This window comes from Coturnix japonica, chromosome 2 (assembly GCF_054131305.1).
Source record: "Coturnix japonica strain WE chromosome 2, WE-NBRP24, whole genome shotgun sequence".
Classification (NCBI taxonomy): domain Eukaryota; kingdom Metazoa; phylum Chordata; class Aves; order Galliformes; family Phasianidae; genus Coturnix; species Coturnix japonica.
This window is the reverse complement of record NC_140664.1, coordinates 92320407-92347161: the sequence shown is the minus strand read 5'-3', so window position 1 is coordinate 92347161 and position 26755 is coordinate 92320407. Positions and strand designations below refer to the sequence as shown.

The following is a 26755-nucleotide window of genomic DNA, read 5'->3' as shown; positions in this document are numbered from 1 at the left end:
TGAAAAAATTGCTGCACGTGATTCCAGACTTCATTTGAAGGTAGAGTACAGCTAGAAAATGTGACCAGGATTTGAAATGTTTTTGATCATTAAGACTCAGGAAGCAGGTATTAGAGATGAAGACTGTGAGTTGTATCATGCTATAGGGAATAGGGATGCAAACGAGGGGGAAGGTGAGCTCTTTATTCTGAACACCAAAGCTAGCAATGATGAAATGCGCATGGGAGATGACTAGAAAAACTTTTTTTTTTTTTTAATATTAGGTGAGAAAACAATTTTAATGTCCTAGAGTATTAATAATACAAGTAATTATTTAAAGTAGCAGTTCTGTAGGGCATGACTTTCTATTTGGTCAGAAAAAGACCTGGTTTGTCAGATCAGAAATACTGGAGAACATGGGATGAAATTCTTCGTTTACTTCAAAACCTACGTTTTTTTTTAATGAGGAAATAAAACAGTTAATCATAAGCTGGTAAAGTCACTGTGTGCATGTCCAGGGGAAAAAATACTCTTTAAATATCCTGAATTGGGAGGGGGGAAAAAATAAGATGAAGCTGTTGTGACCTTACACCTTAAGAGGTGAAATGAAGCCAAGAGTCACCTGCTGTAACATGGGAGATGAAATACTTTCTTCTACTTCGAAAAGAAATCTATTTGTCAAAGTTAGAAGGGAGCCTAAAGGCCAGAAGCACCCATCAGGTGGTGGGAGTTACCAGGAGGAAAAACAACAAACCTATAAACTGTGACATAATGCTTTCCTTCAGTTTCTAAGCATAGGATGTGTCCTCAAACCTTCCAGTACCAAATCTGCTACAGGATAAAGCACTGCCTACAGGAGCAGAAGATCCCAACCCTGGAGATATTCAAGGCTGGGTTTGATGGGACCCTGAGCAGCCTGATCTGGTGGGAGGCAACCATGCCTGGGGCAAGGGGGTTGGAACTGAACGATCATTAAATCCCCTCTAGCCTAAGCTGTTCTGTGATTCTCTATTGAGGTGTGCAGTTTTTCCTCCCCAGGTGTGGGACTCTATACTTGCCTTTGTAAAACCTCATCAGGTTTCTCTCCAATGTGTCTTGTCTTGGTGAATAACAGCACAGCCTTCTGGTGTGTCACCTGTTTCTCTCAGTTTCATGTCATCAGCAAACTTACTGGGAGTGGACTCTGTCCCTTCATCCTGGTTGTTGATGAAGATGTTGAACGAGACAGCATCCACCCCTAGGGAGCACCACTGGTTACAGGCCTTCAACTGGATCCTGTGCTGCTGATGACAACCCTCTGAGCTCTGCCAGTCCAGCTAGTTCTCAGCCCACCTCACTGTCCATTCATTTGTATCTTCTGTGTACCATTCTGATTTCCTTGATATAGTGAAACGACATTTTTTTTTCTTTGTCCTTCTGTAGACCACCTCTTGCTATCTCAGACTGATTACTACCCACAGTCTTTATTTATCCAGGCAAATACTTATGACAAATTTAATCAAATAAGATTCACAGGATCTTCAGAGGAGTACCTAAGGTGAAGGAGCACAGGTCTGCATGAACCTCTCTTCCCTTAGTTAATTCCCATGTGCCTCTAGCAGTATAAAAGCTGTTGGGATCGTGACAGCTAACAAGTGGAGAGAAGGGTTTCTCTTTTTATTTCTGTGCCGTGATTGAATTACAAACAATGTGTCAGAAATTTTTGTTGACTATTGTTGAAATGAGAAAAGCTAAACTGGCTGTGAAGGTGTTTCTTGGGATGGTTTACTGCACCTGTGTTACCCTGGTAACAGCAGGACATATGATATCCCTCTTTCCTGTTTTAGGGGGGAGGGAGGGGAGAATTGAGCTTTTTCTTTCACAATTTGAACAGAGAAGAGTAATCCCATTTGTTACACTACTCATTGGACTAATGAAGGGAAGGTGACATCTGTAAGGTATTTAATAAAGTTTCTTTCTCCCTTTAGCTCATACTGTTTTTGCCATGAAGGCACATCTTTAGAGGGTTGTTTTTTTTACTTTGGGTTAGAACTTACTAACTCTGAGGTGATGGAGATGATGCAGGTGGGGAGCAGGTTCTCACAAGCAGTGTCGTTTTCATATCATGAAAACTGTTTAGTATGATGGAGATCTGAGGATAGTTTTCAATATTTGTACCACAACTGCTGTCTCATGACAAGAAACAAAATATGAGATAGATAGGTTTTGCTAACGGTGATAACAGTGCTGACAGTGAGCAGATTGCTTATGGATGTTTCCTTGCTGGGATTTGATGAGTAGATAATCTTTACTGGAAAATATTCACCTATGATCATGCTTGTGTATACTTAGTCTGCTGCAGCTGTGAGTCTCTGGAGATTAACTGAAGGGGTGGGGGATTAAAGCACAGCATACCTTTTACATGCCCAGAATTAGATTGTCTACTGCCAGGGAGATGTTCTGCCCAAAGGTCAGAGCTGCTCTGTGGTTTCTGGGACAGGTCACTGTGAGCAGTTAGATGATGCACTGCTTTTTGTTTGATAGAACAGTTGAAATCTTTGAAAAACTTACCCAGTTTTCCTCAGGGTTGTGAAGCAATATTCTGGGGAAAACGTTTTCTGTAATGAAAACAGCCTTTCTGTTGAAATAAAGATCAAGTGCAGTGTTGTTGCTGCTTTGGCTAACAGGGCTGTTGTGACTGATTTCATTCATCTTTTTATGGTATTGGAGGTACTGGCTAAATCCAAATAATGAAAAAAAAAGTAAGAAAAAAAACCCCAACAAGACAGAAAACAAACCAACAAAGGAACAAAAGGGAGAGAACAACAGAGAGGCAGCCCTAACACCTGAAGGTGAAGCTTTAGAGCAAGAGAGAAAGTAATTAGCATTCAGGTTTTTTCTCTACTTTGGAAAGATCTTCTGGCTTGCAAGAGAAGGATTTCTCACAGCCCTACTTTTGAAGTGGGCACATGAAGGGGCAGCCGCTGGGACTTGGTTCTGATAAGTGCAGACAATAACAAGGCCAGTGTGCAACACACCTCAACTCTATACGTTATGCCAAATCTAGATGATCTGTTTGTTCTTTTTTACTGTAGATGCCAGGTCTTACAGGCCAGATAGTCGCTAGAGCTGAAATGAAAGTGTGTAAGAACAGAAAGGCACATTTTTAGGAGTGCCTTTATGTGTATGTAGACCTGAACTAAAGAGTCAGTTAACTGTTTGGCAGTCCTGTGCTAGTTTTAAAAGAGCATAGAAGGATTACAGACACAAACTGTGACAGCATGTCAGCTATGGACGCAGCTGTAGCTGTAGAAATATGTTTCTAGGCAAATTATTTGCCAAGTGCTTGGTATATCAACAACGCAGCTGGAGGGATTTGTGGCACAAAGAGCACAAGATGCAAAGCTACAGAAAGGGATCTTTAATTTACAGCATGAGCAGTCCTGTGGTTAATGTAAGTAGCACAATCCATTCCAGGGTGATCTAGCATTAGAGGAAAAAATAACACTGCAGAGGGCAGGCAGCCCTGAGTCTTGGCAGCAGCAAGTGCTAGGGAGAATTCATTAGCCTTTGAGTTATAGCTGGATTTGGGTCTGCAGGTTTTCTTGGACTGGGCAGAAGCTAACAGATGCTTGGCTGAAAGGAGCTGTCAAGTGTGATCACCCTGGGAGGGAGAGCCCACTGGAGGCTGTGGAATGCTGTGTTGAGAAAATGTTTTTGTCCTTATGATCTTTGCCTCTGCTGTGCTTCCCACACCCTCCTCTCATCTCAGTTGTGCTGGGATGAGTCAAGCTGGGAGTTATAGAGCCATGGGCCGTGCCCTTGCTGTTGGGTTACTGTCTCACAGGATCTGGACCAGGCTAGTGGGGCAGATGACAGGCACAAGCATCAACCCCAAAATGGCCAGGGGTGAGCCAGAGTCCAACCTGGAGCAGCAAGAGTTGGGGCTGGTGCTCAGGCTGCAGCGTGGGCCCAAAGCCTGTCCAGGAGAACAGGTCTGAGGCAGGGTAGGAGAGGAGCTGCCTGCAGGGCTGGTTGGAGTGCTGGGTGGGATCCTCTGGTTAATGGGCAGGGGAGCAGGTCAGGGTCTTGACCCAGGTTCCTGGGACCTGAATGTCTGAGGAACCTGACAGGAATTGGAGAATGTGCTTGACCCAGTTCTTGGGGTTCCCAGACTCTTCACTGGTGCTTGCTTCTGGTACTGTGCAGCTGTGGGGGCACTAAAAGGGGTGCTAGCTACTTGAAAGGCTTTTCAGTTATTTGTTTGCCTAGTTTTGTTGGGGTCTGCTCTATTTCTTGGGCAACGATATGGAGTATAAGGGAAGAGATGCCATAGGAGCGCTGAGCATATTTTGCATTTGTCTGCAAATTTGTCTGTTGTTGTTTCAGTTGTGTTATATATCAAAATAAGTTTATGAACATTTTTCTTTGCAGGTATAACTGTTTGGGAATATATAGATATAATTACTTTCTTGTAGATCGAAGCCCAGTTGTGTTACATTAATAGAGGTGTTCAGAGAGCAGCAGGAGGCAAAATATTTTGACAGATTGGTTGGTTTGCTTATATGACTGAAGTAGCAGAAATAGTGTACTGGAAAGGAAATGTCAAAAAACTACAATTTCAGAGACAAAGTAGCAGCTGGGTTATGTGATACAAAAACTGAAGCTTTACAGATGAAGTAGGAGATGCCGTCTGAAAACAAAATGGGTCATCAGTATGAGCCAGTAGCATATGCACTGCCTTCATACACTTGAGGTTTATACAGGAAGACACAGGCAAAAAGTCATGGTAACTAATATACTCTTATTCCTTGGTAGCAATAAAACAAAACCTTGACTAAAACCCCCACTAGCTCTGAGAAAGAGGTGAATTAGTTTTCAAGAACTGAAAGAATCACAATAATGCAGGAAAAAAAAAAGATGCTTGGAATGGGAGAAAGACGTTAACGCTTCTACCAGAAGAGTGATGTTAACAGCTACAAGGTGAAATTATTAAATGCATCTTGTATATGAGAAGAAATTCAGCTTCCTGATTCTGTTACACAGTGGTCCAGAAGTATTTGGTAAGGTTCAGATTTTCATTTTGCATGAGGATTTGGGGCCAGTATCTTGTTCACACAAGGTCATTTCTAAACAACAGCATTTCCCCTCTCTGCCCCTGTTAGCTAGAAGTGCTTTAAGGATTTTGGATTCTTAGGCCTGGGTTCACTTTTTGCAAGACGTGAGTAACCTTGTGGATGTTAATCTTTCCTTTCTTGGTTTTCTTCTGTAGAGACACTGACAGTACCAAGGGTATGTTGTTGGTGATGTGTGGATCTTTGTTCTCTAAACAGAGTGTTATGAGCGATGGGGAGAATAAGCTACCTTGGTAGCATGCTGCTGCAGTGTATTTTCCTTCTGTTGAAAACAAAGGTCAAACAACTCTTTTCTGTTGCTGTAGCTAAAAGGATAGTTCTGACTGAGTGCTAATCTTCACACTGACCTTTCAAGAGCCTGGTCTAGCCAGCTGCTCCTTGCCTAACAGCACTGGGGGGCTAAGAGTCCCCTGGACAGATGAAAGATGCTGCAGCAGCTGGCCCTAAAGAACTGATATGGCTTTGTAAGGGGAAATTTTAATGCAATCATAACATCTTCCTGATAGAAGAGGGAGCAGTGTGTAGCTGGGCAACTTAGTTTTAACAGTAGCGTAACTGCACTGAAGAATGGGTCTCAGCTATCGGATTGCAAGCATAGAGCATATACTTAATCAAAAACTGCAAAAAGTGAGGGGGGAGAGGTGAGGGTGATATTGAATCTTTCCTAAGCTACGCACAGAGAAACAGAGTTAAAATGGTGCACAGAGGGAATGCTCTCAGCTGCAGATCCATCACAGTGGTGGCACTCTTATTTTTATGGAACAACCATTGTCTCATCACAGGAGGAAAATTGCATAGCTCTCATCTTTTCAATACTGGTAGAGTTATGACTCCACTAGTCATACGATCTAAGCAAAAAATCTCATCTTATTCAGACTCGGGTATCTAGAGAACAGTGGATCACTTGTATTTTCTCTAAGCTTAGGTGTAGAAATCCTGAAGATCCTACAGAGGTGCTCATTTATTTACCAAGGCATCTTAGGAAATTTTGTTTTTTTGGAAAGTTCTAGTACCTTTAAGGCATTCTCGACTGCTTGACACAGTTCTGTTACAGTAGAAATCTACTATACAAAAGTAGATTTCCTGCATGAGTATTCAGCAAAACTTTTTTCCTTTTTAAACATAATTTCTCTTAATACTCACAAAGAAGGAACGTGCCTTCCCTGTTTCACTAATGGTTACATGTGGTCAATGGCACCTGTATCACTACATCTGGAATGCTGTATATGGGTAGCCAGCACTGTAAGGGAAGCAGCAGTCATGCCAGTCAGGAGTTATATTTTAAATGTGTTGAAATATGGTAATATTGAGAGAAACATACCTAGAGTTTCAAGTGAAAGCAATGCATCTCTTTGGGGACTGGAGCCTTCTGAATAAATGAAGAGTGTGAAAACGAGCAGTGGAAGGCACAATAGGTTACATCAAAAAGAAGAAATAAGTTTTTAGGATCTTCTCTTGTAATGGACAGAGAAACAGGGAGCTTCAGTTTTTCAAAGCAACTTGTAAGCTGCATGTACTTTAGATTAAAACGTGTCAGCACACTATTCAAATTCTAGTCTACACTATGAACTTGTTGAGGATTTAAGGCAGTATCATTAGGTGTAGAAATCAAGCAAGGAACATGGAGTGTGAATTATTGTGCTGCTTTCATGCTATTCAGACAAATTATCGTATATAGAGAACAGTTTAAACAAAATACATCTAACTAAATCATACTGCATTGTAATGTAATAATCTGACATATATTCATACTGTTTCAAAGAAGATAAAGGTAGAAGAGATTAGTTCCACCCTCTGAAATGTCGCATGAAAATTAGTAGAGAATATCTCTGCTATCTCAGTAGAAACAAAACAGGACATGAAGTGACTTGCCCAACACAGATTAGCAAAGTAATATTGCTAAGACAAAGCAAAGCAAGTAAGAAGGTTTATTATTTTCTCACAGTTTTGTCTTCCTGGAATTTGCAGAAGTGAGTGAATATCAGATATAGATGATTGTACATTGGGGGATTGGAGAGGAAAGAAGAGAAAATGTCCAAAATCTGTACTGTAGACACAGTGTTTTTAACTTCTGAAAGTAATCTAATTTGTACAGTAGGTCATTTAAAATTTACCTGGTCATTGATCTCCGTGGCATGTTTATGTGGTACCTTCTTCTGCTTGCAAGCCCCGTTACATCACTGCAGCCCTGGCGGAGTTGCACAATCTGTTGCACGATCATAGAATCATTATGATTGGGGAAAAAAAGCACCAAGATCATCAAGTCCAACCACCAACCCACCTTCACCATGCCCACTAAACTGTGTCCCTCAGTGCCCCATCCATGTGTTTCTTGAATACCTCCAAGTGATGGTGACTCCACCACCTCAATGGTCAGCCTGTGCCACTGCCTTACTGCTCTAAGAATCAGTTATTCTTAATATCCAACCTGAACAACTCCTTATGCAACTTAAGGCTATTACCTCTCATCCTGTCACTGTTATCTGGGAGAAGTGGCCAACACTCCTCACTACAACCTCCTTTCAGGTCACTGAAAAATTTTGTATTGTCAACAGCATATTAAGAAGCAGCTTCTTATGAACCCTTCAAATGGTAAACAGAAGAAATTGATTGCTGAGTATGAGCTGCACCTGACCTTTTTGTAGTTAATGCTACTCATTAAAGACTCCAGCCTTCAGTAAACATGCTGAAATAGTTCAATCTTTTGTAGTCCACGCTTTTTCAGAAAACAATGCATATAAATCCTCTATGGTAAGTGAGTGAAATAGACAGTGTGCCTAGTTCTCCCTGCTTACACTGGCATATCTCCCATGTCTCTCACTGGCAGATTCCAGGTCACGCTTGTCTAAGCCCAAGTGTACAAAAAGAAAAGAGTGAGGGAAGTGAAGAAAGGATATGAGAAAGTGTGAATTTAGTCTCTTTCCTAATTTAATTATAGTCTGAGGAAAGTTCTGCCATGTCATCTATGAGCTGCCCTTGGGGTAATGTTTCTGTCATATGGAGATCCTTAACCCAAGGGTGGATGTGGGTGTTGCTGGAATTGCAAAGGGCTTTCACCAGCTCAACTGCAAGGAAAGGCTTGCTTGCCTGGATTGCTTTCATGAGTAAGGTGATGTTTAGATCTACTAGCCTAGGGACACTGTATATCTAAATGTTATTCTTTGCATTAATCTCTTCTAGGCTTACAAAACCTGGCTTTCCTCTTAAAATATGTGGCAGTACTACAGTTGTCTACTATCTTAGCTATACAAACTCTTTGACTTGATACTGCTGGCTTCCCTTAGGCAAGTTAAGACCCTGCTTAAACACTTTAGTCACAGTCTGTTTTAGTCCATAGAGAATTTTAACACAAATTGAGTTCTGACTTTCAGGCTGAATTAGGATGTTTTTAGGATTCCCTTTCATATTACATCTTCAAATTTGCAGCTACTAAAATGCATAAAACTTCAGCCTGTATCACTGGGCCATCAGCTCTATTTTCAAGGGCTTTCTGTTGTTGTTTTTGTTGTTTGCTTGTTTGTTTTGTTTTTCCTCTTGTTTACCAATCTGCCACAAACTGTCTGGATGATGTCACTATTTAAAAACAAAACAAAATCAACACTGATGGCTGGTATTGTTACTGTTCATGTGGGTCTCTTGTGGAGTAGCTGAAACCTGAGCCTTTCCAGTACTGAATTCTCTCAAAGCACAATGAAATAAGAGATGATAGAATCCTTTTTTCTCCTGTCATATGTTATGTAGAGGCTTTTGGGTAAAAATGTGAATGTAAGGAAGAAGGGGAAATTATTTTTCCTGTGGTTTTCATTGTGTAGCTAATAAAAGTTCTTGAAGATCCTGGCTGAAAATGAGGTGAAGAGGAAAGTGAGATTTCCCGCCCTCTTTTTTTCTTGAATTCACCTCTGTCTTTGATTACAAAAAGGGGCAGGTGTGTAAGGGCTTGGTGAGTAATTGTGCACGCTTCTGACAGGATGGAGTGAGAGAGTGGATAGAAGCCACCCCTGACAGAGATGATTGCTGTTTACCCTCTGTAGTGCTTGGAATTATTTTCATGTGAAGAGAATATTCTGCTACTGCTCAGCATTGGTGCACATCTCAGGGAGTTTGTGCTTTTTGATTTGATACAGAAGTTACTGATAGAGCTTGATTTATTTGAGGATTTGTTTACTGGATTTGCAATCGTGAAATCCTGTTTCCTACCCATTCCTGCTTTTGCCCTCAATCTGGCCTGCTCGCATCTGTTGGGTAGGCAGTGCTCCTGTGCTGAAACCTCAAGACAGATGCTTCTTACCACCCACAGGAGCAACAGTCTCTTCAGTATTCTGCTATTCAGACTTTCCTCTGCATTTGTCACTTGAGGGAACTCCTGGTCCAGATTTGCTCAGCAGCGTGGAGAAACAAACAGATCTGTATATCTCAGTTCATCTGCTTAGCAATGCAAAGGATGTTCAGAGATCCAGTGACCACAGAAAGATAGGAAGGCAGCCAAAGATAGTGGCTTTTGCTGGGCATTTTAACTCCTGGTGCTGTGGCCCATTACTCCCTTCACAGCAGATGGTGAGAAGCAGCTGATGCACTGATGTTTGTTATTACTGCGTATAGAAGAAATTAACTGCAATGCCTTACTGGCTCAGGAAAGAAATAAATAAGAAAAGCCAAAAGGAGAAGCAGAGTTTTTTGCATTTTTTGCCATCTGGAGACACTGAAAAATGTGTGTATGAATGCCTTAACTGAGAAATGTTGTATGGGATGGTAGCAGCTTTTGGCTAAATCAGATGCTTCTGTGACAGCTTCAGTGCTGCTTTTCTCTACAACTCAGGGGTGACAGAGGACAAGTACAGCTGTGATGGCAGCAGTGAAACAGGGAATTATTCTGAGTTCAGACAGCTGCTGCTGTCTGGACTCAAAAAACACTTTTCTTTGGAGGAAAAATGCCACCCTCTGTATTTACAGAATGAAACTATTATCCCAGTGATATCCTTGTTTCAGTTTGTGAGGATTTTTATGTTTACACATAAGAAGTGTGGATATTTGGTTTCCCGAGGAGCTTTGCTGCCATTCAAGGGGGGAAAAAAGCAGCGGTGCTGGTTTATGTGACAGTAGTGGAGTGTAAACAACCATGCTCTGGAGAGGTCTTACAAACATGTTGCGGGAACCCCAGTGGCATCTGAAGACTCCTTTGTCTGACCAGAAGTAGAGGGAGTGCTGCATTTAAAAACACATTTATCTGTTATGTAAGGAGAAATGTCTTTGCTTGATAAACACCCCAGTGAGGACATGTGCAGCTGCTACTGTTTGGTTTAATTCCCAGACTGCTCTGCCTTGTGCTTCTACCATGGCCAGAGAATTGAGGAGTGTGTAACTTTCAGGCAGCCAAAATACATTATTTAATCCAAGGTAAAGGTTCTCGCTTTAGGAGAAGGAGAATTTAACTTAAAATTACAGCACAAAAAGTAAAAGCCCCATGACTGATGTGGGAGGGGTGTTACAGGATGCATAGTAGAACACAGTACAGAAGAAGCCAGTTTGGTTTGGGTGGACATAGTAACCAAAGGGCTACAGATTTCTGCTCCTATTCTCTGCTGAATGTGCCGCTTCTGATCTTTTATTGTGCTTTTATGCCTGAGTCTGCCACAGAACTGGGTAGCTGGGAACAGAGAGATTCCCTTACCTTTGCATAGAGGTTTGAACCAGCCAAGCTTATTAGTAGTATTCACATACGGCTGTACCAGCCTTGAGCTGAGCCCTGCAGAACCTGTCCCTTCCTCTGAACCTTTATGCCGCAGCAGAAGGTCTTGATAGTTGTTACACTGGGTGTTTTGATTTGCTGAGCTGAAAGGCCTGACATGTTGAGGGAACCAGAAGATCATGGAAGTGGAACAAAGGTGCTGGTTGTACGCTGAATATGTTGTGATCTACCCAAATTAGAGCTTATAAACTTGGAAGGATCTGTACTGGTTCCATCTGGAGCAACTGAGCCACTGTGTTTTCCTTTTTCTTGTCAACCTGTGCAAACTACATTAGCTAGATCAGTGTGGAGCTGGTGAGAATCCTACGCAGCATGTAAAGTCTCCTTCCCTGTCATTTGGGAGTTGCTGTGTGTTTTCTAGCCAGAGCTGGCTCCTAACATAAAGCAGATGTGTTAGTATGGGTGTTGAATTTGCCAGCTATCTGCCTCTCAGAGTCACTGGAGTCTTAGCCAGTTTAATGGTGGATATGGGGAGCTAGCTGAGCTAGCTGTTAGTCGGTCTTTATGTCACCATGTTGGTTTGTCTATCATGCTGATCAATGGCTGTTAGAGATGGCACTGGTAAGATTCCTCTTTAGCCTACTGTTGATGTCATCAGTGCTCCTCTATTTCTAGCCTAACTCTTCCCTGTTGTTGCAAGGGCCTGATGTAGAAGATATCCTGTCACTGGAAACAGTTGAAGTTGCCAAAGACTTATGTCCCAGAGGGAGAAACGTTGTCTATTAAGTAAAATCCATGTTGGCCCCTGGGACTACCAAGTACTCCCTTATTCACTTTTGTGCTAAAGCTTCTGGAACACACATACCACCATGCTGTCCCATTGCAGCGCTGCATTTCTAAACTCGGGGAGGTTGTGCTTCAAGATTCATTTTGCAGTCTCAGCCAATATCTTACAAAGAAGTGAAGTATTAAGCGCAGCACAACAGGAATGGATGTTACATTAGATAGCTCCTGACTTGAAGAAGCTGGATAGAAAGAGGATGGGACCATTTGACTGATTTGACTGTTCTTGTTTTTATATCCTTGAGGACATGCATTATTCAAGAGGAACAGGAATGTAGCATAAAGAAGTGGATTGGGTTTGGGAAGAGCTTTCTTTGTGTGTTAGATGTTGTAGAAGAAGCCAGAGAGTATTGATGCAGGAAATGTTGTCATGATGCAGGAAATGTTGTCAAAACAAAGAATGTCCACGAAATTAGGCCAAAAGGGATTTGGAAAGAGCATTGGGTTTGAAGACGAGTCTTTAATCTGATTCATATGCACTGGGGAATGCTAATAAAGAGGGAAAGCTGAAGAAAGAAATTGAGGTTTTTGCTGTGGGAGATTAATTACATCCAGGAAAAAAAATAAGAAAAAAAGCAATATTTAAAGCAAGAAAAAGAATAATGTTGCAAGCAGAAATTTGCATTAATGTTCACTGTTCCTTAGCTTACCAATGCTTTTTTAGGTGTTACTGATCTAAAATTCACCCACCCTCAAGTTAGGAGAAAATTTGCTTTGGCTTACCTAGAAATAATGACTCTCTCCTTTGGACTACACAAGAGGCATTGCTGAATATCCTTTTAACAGTTTTTAACTCTTCATTTATTTGTTAATTGTATCTTTCCTTTGCTTTTCCAGTTTTAGAAACACACCTGTGAAAGCTGTGCCTTTCTGCTACATTTCAGGTAATGGTCAGCGATCCTGAAAGAAAACATATTCAGGGAAAAAAAGAGCAAGAGCTGATAAAAGTATCATGTCAGGAATGTGGATTTATTTAAGTAGAATCTTTACAGTAATTAGTCAAAACATAGGAAAGCAAAGCTGTTGCTTGCACAGAACAGCGTTATCTACTCCACTTTGCAAGAATAAATTTTGAATTAATCATAGAGTCTGTTCTTCCATTTCCTGCATAGATATTGGCATGTTCTCCACCACGATTTGTTTTATCCCTGTGTGGGTCTGAACTGACTCAAGGTGAATTTTATCCTATAATAGAGACTGAAACCTGGAGATTCCTCTTTTAAGATTGTTGCATTACATAAGCAGTGCCTTCCTGAGCAGAGAGAGGCACAAAGGTAAGATCAGTGAGTAGAAGAATATTTTGCAGGGCTTTAATCATAACATTTTTAGGAGGGGAAACCCTGCCTTGCCCAAGCTGGTTGGTGGTTCACTGCTGCAGAATAGCTCTTTCTAAAAAGGCACGTTGTCTTATTTGCTGACTGTTTGATTGGATTCAGCTTGCTGCATTGTAGGCTAACATTGGTCTCAGTCCAATACAAAAGCAGTTTTAAAGTTACCCTAGAATAAGCATAGCAGCCTTTATCTAAGGGCCATGTGTCAGTGTTTTGAGTGGCATACCCTGAGATAACTGTGGTAGTTCTTGCTTTTGGCTGTCTTTGTTGCTCTTGAGAAGTTCCTGCTTGTATTAATGCAATGGCTCATCTGTACAATTGCTGAGCGTTTGCAGTTCAGGTCTTTGTGGGAGTGAACACAAAGTCTAAGTGAGGTCATTTAAGTACAACCAAAAATGAATTGCTTCTGAATGACAACACAATCAACTTGAGGTGTTCCTTAGTGCGGAATGAGAAACTGAGAACAGAGGTGAGACAGGAAGAGGACAGCATCCACTGAAGTCATCTTACAGCTACACAGCTGTGATTCTAAGTCTTAACTTCCCTCTTGATCACTTCAGTGGTTTTTGTTTCTTTTCCTATCCTCCTTGTCCCTCCTTTTCTTTCCTTCTTTTTCCTGGCTACTTGCTTCCTGAGGTAGCTGCAGCCCAGGCAGTGATCTAAACTGCCTTCCCTTGACTCTGTGGAAATAATTTCTCCCTGAGGACAAAGGAGATATGCGGCGATCTACCATCCTGACACGTTTTAGGCAGTGAGACACGTTGCAGATGTGAATTACAACTTGAAATTGCACCATCCCTTGAGATTCTTTGACAGCAGTGCTCCATTGCTGGAAACTTGCTCCGCTGTGCAGGCAGGTCTCAGTGGAAGCTGTGGGCACTGCTTTCTGCGTTCTATCTTGCCCTGTGCCAGAGAAGGTCTTGGTCTCTAGCAGATTTCCTGCAGGCAAGGAAGCTGCTGTCTTGTCCCAAGTATATAAAATTCATTGCCAGCTCTGATTGATTCAATTTGGCTAAGTTCACAGTGATGAGTTAGGAATAGTCTTAAGCTAAGAACATTTATCTCTGGGTTTTTTTTCTTTTCTTTTTTTTTTTTTTTAACTGGGAGATGATTTTACTGGGGCTAACGTTGTAAGTTCTTACTATCATTATTAAATTGTCATTACAAAGACAAATAATACACCCGAGCAGAGACATGTTGAGAGAAGAACATTGGTCGACTTGGCAGTTCATCCTGTTACACTCCGTCATTGCATTTTTACTGGCCAAAGTAGATGTATGACAGTGGACAATTTGTCACAGTTTTCAGCTTCGCAGAGTTGTCAACTGTTGTCAGAGTCAGTTGCCCCTTGAGCCCGCTCGAGAAACCAAGTTTCCTGGGATGCTGAGCTTTCTACATGCTTATCTATAGGTACACATATAAATTCTCCAATTATTGTAAGCAATAAGTTCTACGTTCATCTACAGGAAGCCTTGTGAGAATTGTTTAAATAAATCTCAGTTCAGCAAGAGCAGCGTTTTGAAACTAGTAACAATTTCTGTTACCAGCATAAATAGAGAAGATCTTGGCAGAGTTCCTTGCTAGTTATATTCTTGAGTCGTATGTCTTCATATAAACTGAGCATGTCATTAGATTTATGTTTTTGGCACCGTTGTAGGGATCCTGGTATCTTAAGCTAGGCTTAATGTGCATCCTCCACAACCATTCTCACTCTTGGCCTCAACAGTTTATTAGCTGCATTCCCACAGTGTTCTTTGTAATTTCTGGAGTGATAATTTTTAGCCCAGTGCTCTCTGACAGTTATTGATGGGAACGTTTTAGAGCCCATAAGCCTATTTGTTGGCTGTCACATTCCTCTTCCTCGATCTCCTTCTCAGCTGTCACATTCCTCTTCCTCAGTCTCCCTATCAGTTTGACCTATTAATTTTTTTTATGAGAAAATTTGGGGAAGGTGTTTTGGGGTTACATTGCTTTGTTCATGTATGAACTGTTTCTCATGTAGTTGTGTGGTTTTTTTCCAGCTGATACATCTGTTTCTAGGTGAATTGTTTTCTTTCTATGGGGATTAAATGCAAACCATTGGGAGAAGAAACATGTATCAGCTATTTTTCACTTTTAAAATATGCATTAGGTTTAATATGTATTTGCTTAGTTGTAATGCCTGCTATTTGTGGGCCTCAAATTAGGTGTGATAGTTTCTTCTTGCTCCAAAAATATAATATACGTTTATGTCAAACATTGCAAGAAATGAAACAAAGACATCAAGTACAAATAAGAGTGATTTTAAGTTTCTATATGAATGCCAAATAGCTTGAACATTAAACTTGAAATTCGCATCTCATTTTTTTGCTGCTTCATTTTGTCAGTGATATGTAGTGCAAGTTGTAAGCTGCTATCATTACAGTAACATTGTGGAGAGCATTCGCAAGGGGCAATGTCTGATCTGTATGAAGCTCCTGGAGATAATGGCATGTACTGCAGGCTCTCAGAGAGCTGGGCACAGTATGCTGCATCTAACTCCTGCAGAAAACAAAGGTTTCCAGATTATCCCTTCTTAAAATGTTTATGCTGCTTCCCATCAGTCTTATTTCCATCTGTAAAAGGGTCCCAGACTGAACAGGGAAGTGCATTGGCCAGATAGATACCAGAACAGTCTGGGGAAGCACATCTTTGTTATTCAGGCAAAATGCAAGCTTTCCAAAAATAATTGAAAACAAAACAACAGAAGTGATCTATTCTCACTTCTCTCACCTTTTCACAGGGGTTGTGTGTGCTTCTTTGGACACTCATCTGGGGTTTGGGATTTGAAGGCTCTGGAGGGGAGTTCTATTGTTTTTTAGGGAGTAACTTTCTGTTCTAAAGAAGTTTTGCATGAAATGATAAACAAAAACTGGACAAGCTGCTGATCTGAGATTGTGTTTTGCTTCCTTGATTTTACTGTTTGTTTTCCCTCTTTAGTCCATTCACTTTTTATTACTCTCTACAGTGTGTCCCTTGGGCTCTGTTCTTTATAGCAATTGGATGATTTTAGGAACTGTTACGCTATATTTCCCGGTGGTACCCAAATCTTTATGGAAGTTATGATTTGGCTTAGTGCTTTGGACTCTGATACTTTCTCCTGCAAAAAAGGAGACTATGCTGGAACATCAAAATCCCATATGTTTACTGCTGATCCAGTTTTGAGATGAAAGACTTATACTGTTTTCTTATCAGTTTTTATTGGGGATACATACACAGGATGGGAGCTATTTAGCAAATTCTCAACTTAAACTTCCAAAGCCATATAAAGCTGTCAGCACAGGAACTTCATCCTTACAGCTGGTGGGCTTGCATTGAATCCCACTGCACCTCTGAGAAGGGGAAGCTAAAAGGATTGGAAAGGAAGAGAAAAAGCACTTGAACCTGCCAAAGGGAGAAGAAAGAGAAAAAGAATGGCATCAGGGGAGTTGTTAGAGAAGTCAGCTCCAGGTCGAGGTGAGCAGTGCACCTGGATAGAGGCACAGCAAAGATGAGATGAGGGGAAAGCAGATTTGGCAACTGAAAAACTAGCACTGGGGTCTGCCAACAGTGTGTGTGAGTGGTGACCCCAGCATAAAGGCCATCATATAATGGTTAGGACATAGTTTTAGAGTGAATGTTTAAGTGCTGATAGATTTCAAAGCATGTTTGTCTGGAAATCTGATTCCTGTTCCCATTTCAAAAAAAACAGCTAAGTAGAAAAGGGAGAAATGGCTAAAAGTTTAAAAAATTAAGTCTATTTATCAACATTATTCTAAGCTACAGCTTCTGCAAAGGAACCTGAAATGAATGAGCTTTTGAATCCATTGTCTTTTTCTGTTGTTCTGTCGGCAACACTTTTTTCTTCTTTTCTTAGTAAAAGAGAGCTGTACTGTTTTTGGATACTTAAACCCACTTCCTTTGAAGTTTTAAAAGTTGCAGTGTTTCCTGAGAGTTGGAAACCCATCTGGAAATACCTCTTCTATAGTAGCTTCTACTGTCTTCTATAAAATCAGCTTAACATTTCCACAAAACATCATTGGCATCATCAGCCTCGGGTATTGGGTATGTGGAAGGTATCTGGGAAGGCAAAGACCACCACTACCTTCAGATCTTGGGTTTGAGATGCATCTGTCAGCTTCTTAGTTCTCCTGCCTTATTCTTCTGAGTAGAAAGTCCGTCTCACAACATCTGTCATGTTCATTTAGCAAATCGGTTTTTCATCTCTTTCCAACCTTCGAGCAAGTTTCTGCCCTATTCTGCTTCTCCTCCTTTTATTTTTGTTCTTTCTTAGATGCAAAATACTACTTCTGCCTTCTTGGTTTACTTCAATCTAACTGTCACATCTTTGTATACAGAATTATTACATTTTCCTAGATTATTCACGTGTTTCTGGCACTTGTGTGCAGTCTCTGAAGGTTTCGATCAAATAATCCAGTTATTCAGCTGTGTATCTCCTTCACTCTATCATAATTTATCTTCCTCTTTCTCCTGATTTCAATATTTTATCGAGATTACTTTATACTTGTTCCTCCTCTTTAGGCTTTTGTTCCTGGCCTCCAACAGACATTCAAGTTAAATCTTTTCATAATGCAGCTAATCAAAAAGAACGTTTCCGTAAGGGTTAACATTTTACTGCGAAAGGAATATGGTGAGAGTCAGAGTTACACAAATACATTTCTGACAGAAATTTATTAAAACAGAGGGGAACTTGCCAGGGAAATATGTCTACATATTAATGTATAATCAACTAATGTATGTAACAACATTTTTCTGTGTGTGTTTCATTTTCTTGAAAAGTGACCAGCAGACTTCAGCTAGATATGAAAGATTACTTTGAGAAGACTTAGGGAATTGGGGTATTTTTCATCTCAGTTGCATTCTCTGGCAGACACACAAAAGAAACGTCCTCTCTAGCACCCAGCAGCTCAGCTTGCCTTTTGTATGTGTGTATGATTCTCTTTTCTGAGACTGCAAAACCTCTAAAATCTCCATTAAAATGCACTGTAAACCTCCTCTCTTTGGGAGTACTATGAATCTATGAAAAGAAGACCATACAACTGAAGCCAGTATAAATAAACCTTATTCCAAATGAGTGTGGATTGGCAAGCTGAAGAATCATTAGTTTAGCCTTAGTGAAAAAGGAGGAAGATGGAAATACACAAGAGAGAATTAGGTTGGTTCAAGCAATACACCAGCATTGTAACCCTACTCTAGATCTGTGCATAGTACACCCGGAGGGAAATAAGGCTTGACAGCACAAAGATTTTATCAGCCTGTGTTGCTGTGGCAGTCAGAGCGCTTCTGAGTGCATGAAGCCAGCAGGAATTAATTGTGTTGTTCCAAATGAATGTTGTAAAGATCTTTATGAAATACTCATCCATCCTCTACATCTCCGTTGTCTGTGCCAGATATGGCAAACGTACATCTGTGAAATGTATCTGTATTCTGTTTTCAAAACCTTCTCTTAGAAAGGCCAGTCTGTGGAGCAGCGTGACTACTGTCACAACCATTACGGGGAGGAAAAAAGAAGACAAATTAAAGGTTTGCCTCTTTTCACTCCACCCATACCAGGACAACCAAGGTCACGTAGCTCCATGTTCCCGTCTTACAGATTATGCTGAGATGGGAAGCAGGGGTGACAAGGAGGTGGCCTCATCAGAGCTCCATGAATCTGTATTTGTTTTATTTACTTAGCATTTAATTGAAAGAGCAGCTTGCTGGAGCAGTGCTGGGTAAGGCCATGAATTGTCTTGTTGAGTGATAACTGTGAGAGGCTGTGCTCCCACAAGGCAGTGACTCCAGCAGAAAAACCTCTCGGAGCACCCTGCTCTCCATGTGAGCATTATAGTCTTGGCTTACATCAATCCAATAACCAAACAAGTGTCTAAATTTCAAGCATCTTCTTTTTCCACAAAAATTATACAACTTTGAATTGGAAAATCTCATGACTCCCCTTAACCAAAATTGCATTTTGCTTGTCTCAGGGTAAAGCTGGAAGCTTCTCTGTCCCCGTTACTCAAAGCTTCCACTTGGAGCCTTGAACACTTCTGCAATTTGGAACTGTGTTTACAGGTCCAGAATAAGCTGTTTCCTATTCTGGCTCCTGGCGAGTGGAGCAGTTTGTTTGCTTGTTTAACCAAACTGGGAACAGAATTGTTGAGATTTGTATTTAGTAAGAGTTTTTGATAAATAGAACATCCAGCATACTTCTCTAGGAGCACAGGTTGCATTTCATTCTCATAAGGGATCCAGATTTACTGCTCTGACCTTCTTTGTCTCAGGTTCAGATTGCTGTAAGATGTGTGACACTTAGTCTTTCTCCTTCTTTCTGAGAGTACTGAAGAATCTTTATTTAACAGCCCCTAATGATAAATCCTGTCCCTGGAACCTAATATTGCATGCAGCTCAACAGATGACCAGAAACTATCTTTGTGTGTGTGTGCAAAGCAATGGTTAGAGGGAAAGCTAAATCATAAATGCATCTGGGCCTTTTGGGAAGCAGGAGAATCCCAGCATAGGTTTTCTAATTATGTTTCTTTGTTTGACCCTGACTGACTTTAGCAAAATTCTGCTTGTAGTATTTTAGATTCTACAGCTTCTTGAGCTTCTTGCCTGTCTTAGAAATATTGATGGTGTAGTATTTCTTTTCTCATAGAATTGTAAATACTTTGTTTTTTTTAAATATATATTTTTCCTAACATAGTCTTAACAGAGACTTTAAAATTCCCAAATGTTTCACATTCCATGTATTTCTCATCATGCTTTTTAAATATCAGCTGCAAGAAATGGAATGGAAGATAAGAGATATCCCTTCTCAGTCCGAGAACTCTTATTTCTGTTTGATTCCTCAAAAGCTTTTTGTTCCTTAAAAAAAAATCCAACCCTTTTCTTTCCTTTGTGATGCTCAGTGCTGACAATCATAAAATTAATGAAACAGTAATAGGCTTCTTTCTTTTTTCTTTCTTTGCCTTTAGTGATGCTTAGCTTATAGGACATTTTATATGTTATTATTAATATTCAGTAGTTTGGGGTGTGGTTTTTGGTGGGCATGAATCATATAGGTTTTATTTTATCACCTCTGAAAGGGTGAGTGTTTTCCTAGAGAAGTATGGTGGAAGGGGAAAGAGCTGTTCAGTCTTCATTCCTATTGGAAAATGTGCTCCCAAGGTTGGCCCCATTACGTGGTCAATGGGGCAAAGAGCTTGGGGGGAGGTGGAAAAACACCAGAACCACAGCAGAAACAAAGGTGTGGGAGGTGTGTCAGATGCAGGGTGAATAGTGCAAAGCATCCAGGCTGTCTTGCGCAACTACTGGTACAAGCACAGACTGATCTGCACCTTGCTTTCATCACAGTGCTCTGCAAAGTTGTCTTGGGGGTCCCTTCTACCAGAGTTGGTGAGAGACCCTTGTATCTGGAAAAGTGTTCGTAATGGGAGCACTCCTCATGCATAGCCTGTAAGCTGCTATGTCAGCTCACACTGCCCTGGACCGTGTTTCTAGCAAAAAGGCTGACAGCAGTGGTGCCCAAACATGTTTGCAGGGGAAGCTGTGGAGCTGAGGCAGAGCTTGCAAACAGCACTGAACTCTTCCCTGCAGGATTTTACCAGGTCAGCAATTTCTAGATGTGGATTTTGTTTGAGGCCTAGGCCATTTGGCATTCTTATTTCTGCTTAATTAGCTTCATGATTTAAAACTATTTGTGGCCTCCTAATGAACTGAGAAAACCTAGCAGTTGTTAGCAGCTGGCTGGGATTTAACAGCAGCCATGTGTGTTCAGCAGAACAGCAATAAAGCAGCTAGAAGAAAAGTCTGGCAGTACTGCCAGGGGTCACAGCAAACAAGAGCTATCCTCAGTCCTGTTAATGATCACCATTAGCACAGTGCAGAATTTCAGCTGGACATAAACAGCCTTGTTAAGTGACAGTGATGGTGAGGACTTTGACAGAAGCCTGAGCTTGTGTAAAGCCCTACGTCCTGCAAAGGAGGATTCGAACTGAGACGCAGGACTGTGAAGCAGAATAGCTGAATTGGCAGCACTGCTATGGGACAGAACTTCTTGCATCTTGCAAATTGAGGCAGCCCTGTCTCAATTTGCCAGTTTGTCTATAAAACCTTAGGCTCCAAGATGCCCAACTGTATTGCATGCTCCTGTGAGGCTGTACTTGGAGATGGACAGGGCTGCAGCCAGGCTGTAGCAGATCTACTTGTGGCTGGTTGTATCTGACATCCCTGTGTGGTCTGGAGAAGACGTCCCCCAGACTTTAACCATGTGTGAATTGCCCAGGTGATAACCTCCCATGTCCACAGTCTGTTTCCTCTGATATCCCTTTTCTCATATTGGCTCTCACTTATTTCCACAATGTAGAATCACAGGATTATTTTGTCTGCCCAGGACAAACAGTCTCTAGCACATCTTCTCCATTTCTTGCAAAGGTTTCTAGCAGAAGTTTGTAGAAAATACATAACACATCCTCATATTTAAGACATCTATATTGAGATGTAGCATGTAACAATGAATGCTCCACTTTTGCCAGTCTGCTGCCTCAGATGCCTAAAATACAGTTAGCTGATATGCCTCCATAAGGCTGGTGCTAGAGGTTGAGAATGTTCTCTCAGATCATTTCAGCTGTTAAAGAAGCCTACCCCATCCTTGCTTTGGAGAGAGATCTTTTTTCCTGCATCACTAACATGAATTCTTTGGAGAGCTGGATTATATTTTGGATATGTGTGATGAAGCTTAGTGATTTTCCTTAATGTGCTCCTTGGAGAGCAGTGTTAAATGTGTCTGGGTTGTTTTTTTTTTCATTCCATAAATGATCCTCACATCTTCCCTTAACCCACATTCGTGGGACGTTTTTATGTGCCTTTGAATAAAATTCTCTCTGGAGATGTGTATGCTCTTCTACTGTCTCAGATGCTAATTATATTATGTGGAGCCTCTTCTCAGGATTCACTCCAATGGAGTCCAACGCATATCAGGTTGATATGCACATAATAGTGGCTTTTACTGTGTTTTCAGTCAAGTCCTCTGCAGAATATATTTGCAATCACTAAATAATGCACTGGTGTGGTTTTGTTATGAAAACTGTACCTAACAGAAATACCAAGGAATAACTGCATCGCTGTGGGAGTTTTAGCAAATCTATCCTGTGTAGGGTTTCATGGTTCATAATAGTATTTTTTTAGTTCTGTTTCCCCAAGTTACTTTCCAGAATTTAAGATAAGCAGAGCTCCAGAAACAGGGAATGTTTCTTAAACAAACACGGTACGTGGATTTTACCTTGTGAGCAACTTCAGGCAGAGACATGTGGAAGCTGAGAATTTTTGTAAGACCATTTGATTTCTTGAAAACACAACTGAGGATACCCTTCTTACTCACAGGAACTGAAGATGCCTCTGTTTTTTTCCCGTGTGATTTGCTGTTCCTTGAAGATGAAAACACCTGTAACCTCGTTCCATAAAATCACAGTATCACTATAACATCAAAGCTTAGTTAAACTCTGATTTTTCCTCACCGCATACAGAAGAGCTCTTCACTGAACTAGCTGCTTATCATCCATTTGTCAAGGCTCTTTGTGTCTTGAAAAGAATTAAGGGAAAACTGAATGTCTGAACCTGTTTTGGATGCCCATTTGGTATCGACTCTTCTAAAGTCATAGAGTCCTGAATCCTTTTCTTTGAAAGTAGAACTCCAAGAAATGTCTTTTGGCTTGCAGTGATGGTCATCTGATCACCTTTGCCTTCAGCTTTATCCACTGTCTCTCCAAGTTGCTTGTGGTGCTGTCTTTGTCTTTTTATCCATGGTGCGTAACTCCTGTTGTATCCATTTCATATTTAATCCTTTTCAAAATAGTGGGAACTGACAACCAGTGTGGCAAAGACAGCAGCGATGGAGAGGATATCTTCTGAAAGTGGCTTTTCACAGCCAGTTCTGATGACCCACAATAAATCATCTACAGTAAAAGCTTTTCTATACTGTAGATTAAGAGTCTCCTTTATCGCCTTATGGAAGCTTTCTGTTGCAAGGTAGTTCTTTGGCCCAACTTTGACCAAAAGTGAAGCCCTATTTTTTTTTTTCCCCTTTCCTTTTCTGCTTTTCTTGTAGACAGATCTCTCACATACCCAGAGATTTCCTTTTTGAGTGCAAGGCTTCTCAGCTTTCTGTGATACAGCTTCACAACAGTGGCTGAGGAAGCTGAAAGCAGTTTTAAAGGTCCTCCTACAAGTACTGTTGTAACAAACTAGCTCATCTTCAAACAGCTGTTTTGTGTTTTTATCGTCTCTTACAAAGCCAGAGCATCTGTTTTTAAATCTGCCTTCCCCGCTTTTACAGCATTTCATCTCTGTTGAGACTGAACCACTGTTTCTCTTAGTACATTTTATCCCAACTGTTTTGTGGCAGTTGATAATTTCTCAAAGTCTGGGAGAGGCCTGCTTCATTTCTGCCCAATACAGCAGCTAACTACAACTGGCATTTATGTCAGCCTTCAGAAATACAGGTCCTCAGAAACGTTAACTTTTTTTCTCTTTTATTTTCACTTGCCTGCCACTTCATTCACCCTAACGAGTCATCTTTCCTGAAAATCACAGATATAAATGGGATTTTAAAAGACAGTTAATATCTGTCCTGAGGGTGTCTTTCTTATACTGCTGATAGACATTCATCGCTATTAAGGCTGGGGGACTATTATGGCTCTGGAATTTGACTTAATTGCTCTATCAATCTCAATAACTTATAGTGGGATGCAGATATATTATTGTGGGCCAGCTTAAATCTTTTTTTGAAGGCAGTAGGTGTTCTTCTGTCCCTTTTTTCCTACTCATGGGTATAATGAACAATGAATCTTCTTTATTGTGCAAAACTGTTGAAAATTTAACGGCTTCCAAACAAAACAAGCATGTGTCATTGCTTGTGCAAATGCTTATGTGCTTATTTTTGTGTGTCTCCCCATGAAAAAGAAGCAATTATAACTGCAGAACACTGAACAGAAAAGAAACAAAAAGTCAAGCAAAGCAAATGTTACATGAAAACCCTGAGGGATGGATGGGAACATACAAAGAGAGATTTTTGAGTTCATTGTTAACGAGATGGAAGTTGAGCACTGTGAGTGAATAAGCAATCTCCTACTGTGTTCAGGGAAATAGGTTTTTGTGCACGCTCATTGTAAATAGAAAGATCATGTAAGAGATGTGTATCCTCTGTATCAACTTCTTTTTTAGAACAAAATGACATTTTGACCCTGAATTTTTGCTAACTTCTTGGGTCAAGAAGAGGTAGCAGTATCTCTACTTAAACAATCTGGTCATGATCTTAAGCACATTTAGTGTTGGAAAATCTGACGCCTTGTGATAAACTGTTCAAAGCATTACATGTCCCCATTGTTTAAATATATGTACTGTAGTTTAAGAATTTAGGAGGAGGAGGATTTGGGAATGACCTGAGGGAAAGAGCTGATGAGAAGTCTGTAGCTAGCTGCATTTTGAAACCAATGAAATTCTGGGAGGCTTTTACCAGTACTGTTTTCTTCTTATGCATGTATTTCTTTTTTTTTTTTTTTGGTGTAAACTGTATTTTCTTTTCCTCCTTAGAAAGCCTCATGTTTTTATTTAACAGGCCACCCCTCACTCAACTTCCCCAGAAGTTCAACCGTTATCACTTTCTCTTTCATCCTTGTTTGTAGCCAGGAAATGTTTGGATTTAGCTTTTGACAATAGTTCAAGAAGTTCTGAAGATGGCTGACACTTTCTGTAAAAACAGCTATTTCTGTAAATCTGTTTATTTTTGTCTGAGACTTGCTGAGTAGTAGAATTCATTTTCCTCACCACCAAAATCTGAAGTTCTGAGGTGTCACTGAGCAGATCTCTTGTTGCAATTCTTTTTTTTCCCATACTATTTCCTGAGCATATTATCATGAGGAAAGAATGAGTTGGAAAGGTACAGAGCAAGGAGAACAAAATCAAGAGAGAAAAGAAAAAGAGAGAGAGAAAAAAAATAGACGATAGTAGAAATGTGTTAGATCTATTCATCTGCTGAAAGTAGATTAAATTTCGTTTGTGGTACAGTGAAATGCTATTTTTTTTTTTTTTTCCCTTAGGTTGGGGCAATCTGTTTCTGTTTTGTATTTTCAAATTCTTCTCTCAACACACAGCACACCTTCTGTGTCTCTTGCTTGCTTATTTTCATTCTCTGTCTATCCTTCTTTCTTGGGAGATAACTTTGTATGCTTTTCTTTCCTGCAGGCTCACCAAATTCTTATCCCTTTGGAAAGTTCTTCAAAGTGAAGTACAATGAAATACAATGGTGGAGCGGGGTTGTTTTCTTTGTCTTTTCTTTTAGTTTCCAAATTCCAGGTGCAGTTTGGGCTCATGCTTTCCAAACTGATAGTTCAGTTGTGGCTGCAGATCTATGTGTGCTGATTGATTTGCACTGGTAATTGATCTATTAATTCTCCACAGATTTAAAATTGGAAGTTGTCCCCCAGTTTGAGTCTTGGCCAAGGGAATTTCTCGTGGCCACCGAGTAGCTGAATAGCTGAAATGATCCATAAAAACTTTATTTTACTTGTCTTTGTAACATGTCTATATAACAAAAGGATATGTTAATGACTTGATGTACAGCACCACGTTTTTTAGGCCGTGCTCACTGTCATTATCAGCAATTTCTTCCATTTGTACTATTACCCCCCCTCAGTTCCATGTGAGATTCTTGCTCAGCTTTCTCTTTTCTCTGGACTTGCTGCCATCCCCCAGCCTGTACCAGAAGTTCTGTGCTATAATGTCAGCATGTTTGCTGATATTTTCTTCTCAGCTATGTGGAAGATAGGATTTTTGCTGAGCGTCTGAACAGGAGACTCACCTCTTTCTGCTGTCCTATTGCTGTCAGCTTGACTGAAATCCTTCACTGGCCTGCCTTGGGCCTGATCCTCTAGAGTCCTCACCAAGAGTCTGAATGGTAGATGACAAAATATAGTGAAGATTTTGTGATGATTTACTTTAGTAAAAGCAAGACAAAAGAAGAGAATAAACCTGATTCATGGATACTGGGATAGGAAATGGTTCATTCTTTGCTGTTGAGATCCCAGTGCAGTATTGTGCTCAGCTTTATCCAGAATAGGGACAAAGATGGAAATAAATCAGAGAAGAGCCAGGGTGCAACAGTGGGAGTGACGGATGATTTATAGGAAGTGAGCTATGAGGGAAACATGAGGTCATGGGGTTTTTTAATCTCCTCCTCTAAAATATGAAGAGATTATACTCAGTATATATACTAATGGTTCTGTATTATAGAAAGGCCTGTTAGAAACAGTGACTTCTTCTCCAGGCCTGCTGATGATAGTGAAAAAGTAAGAAGCAAGTCTGTGGCAGAGAAGTGTTAAATACTGTAGTAGAAAAACTGCATGTGTAAGGGTAGCAAAGCAATGGAATAGATGGACTAAGAAGGATGGGTGTAACATTTAGGATCTGTCCTGCCTGCTTTGTGTGAGGAGATGTCTTTTGGCTCTGCAGATCTGTGGGAGGGGAGCATGGTTAAGCTGGAGGATGCTGGTGGATGCCATCAGCTGCCTGTTTGATCCTCTGATAATTCCTGGCCCGATTGAAGCTAGTGATATTGCTGATAAGTTGCTGTGGGATTTCGGTGGCTTCATTTCCCACACTAACACTAACAGGTTCCTTTGTTGTCTAAAGCCTATCCTCAAATTCTGTGTTGTTCAAATTTGGCTGTGTTACTGCTAAATGGGCAAAGAGGTGCTGTTAGGGTGAGCAGAATACTTAGTTTTGTTTTTCTGTAGTAGAAGCAGTAC

General features: G+C 40.7%; 1 protein-coding gene across 1 annotated transcript in view; it reads left to right on the top strand.

Moving 5' to 3' along the window:
- Positions 1-1830: 1830 nt before the first annotated feature.
- GALNT1 (polypeptide N-acetylgalactosaminyltransferase 1) overlaps positions 1831-26755 on the top strand; it is a 245589-nt gene continuing 220664 nt past the window's right edge. Inside the window, exon 1 of the mRNA XM_085538065.1 lies at positions 1831-1916. The gene's annotated coding sequence lies outside the window, so the exon portion shown is untranslated. The remainder of the gene's footprint in view (positions 1917-26755) is intronic.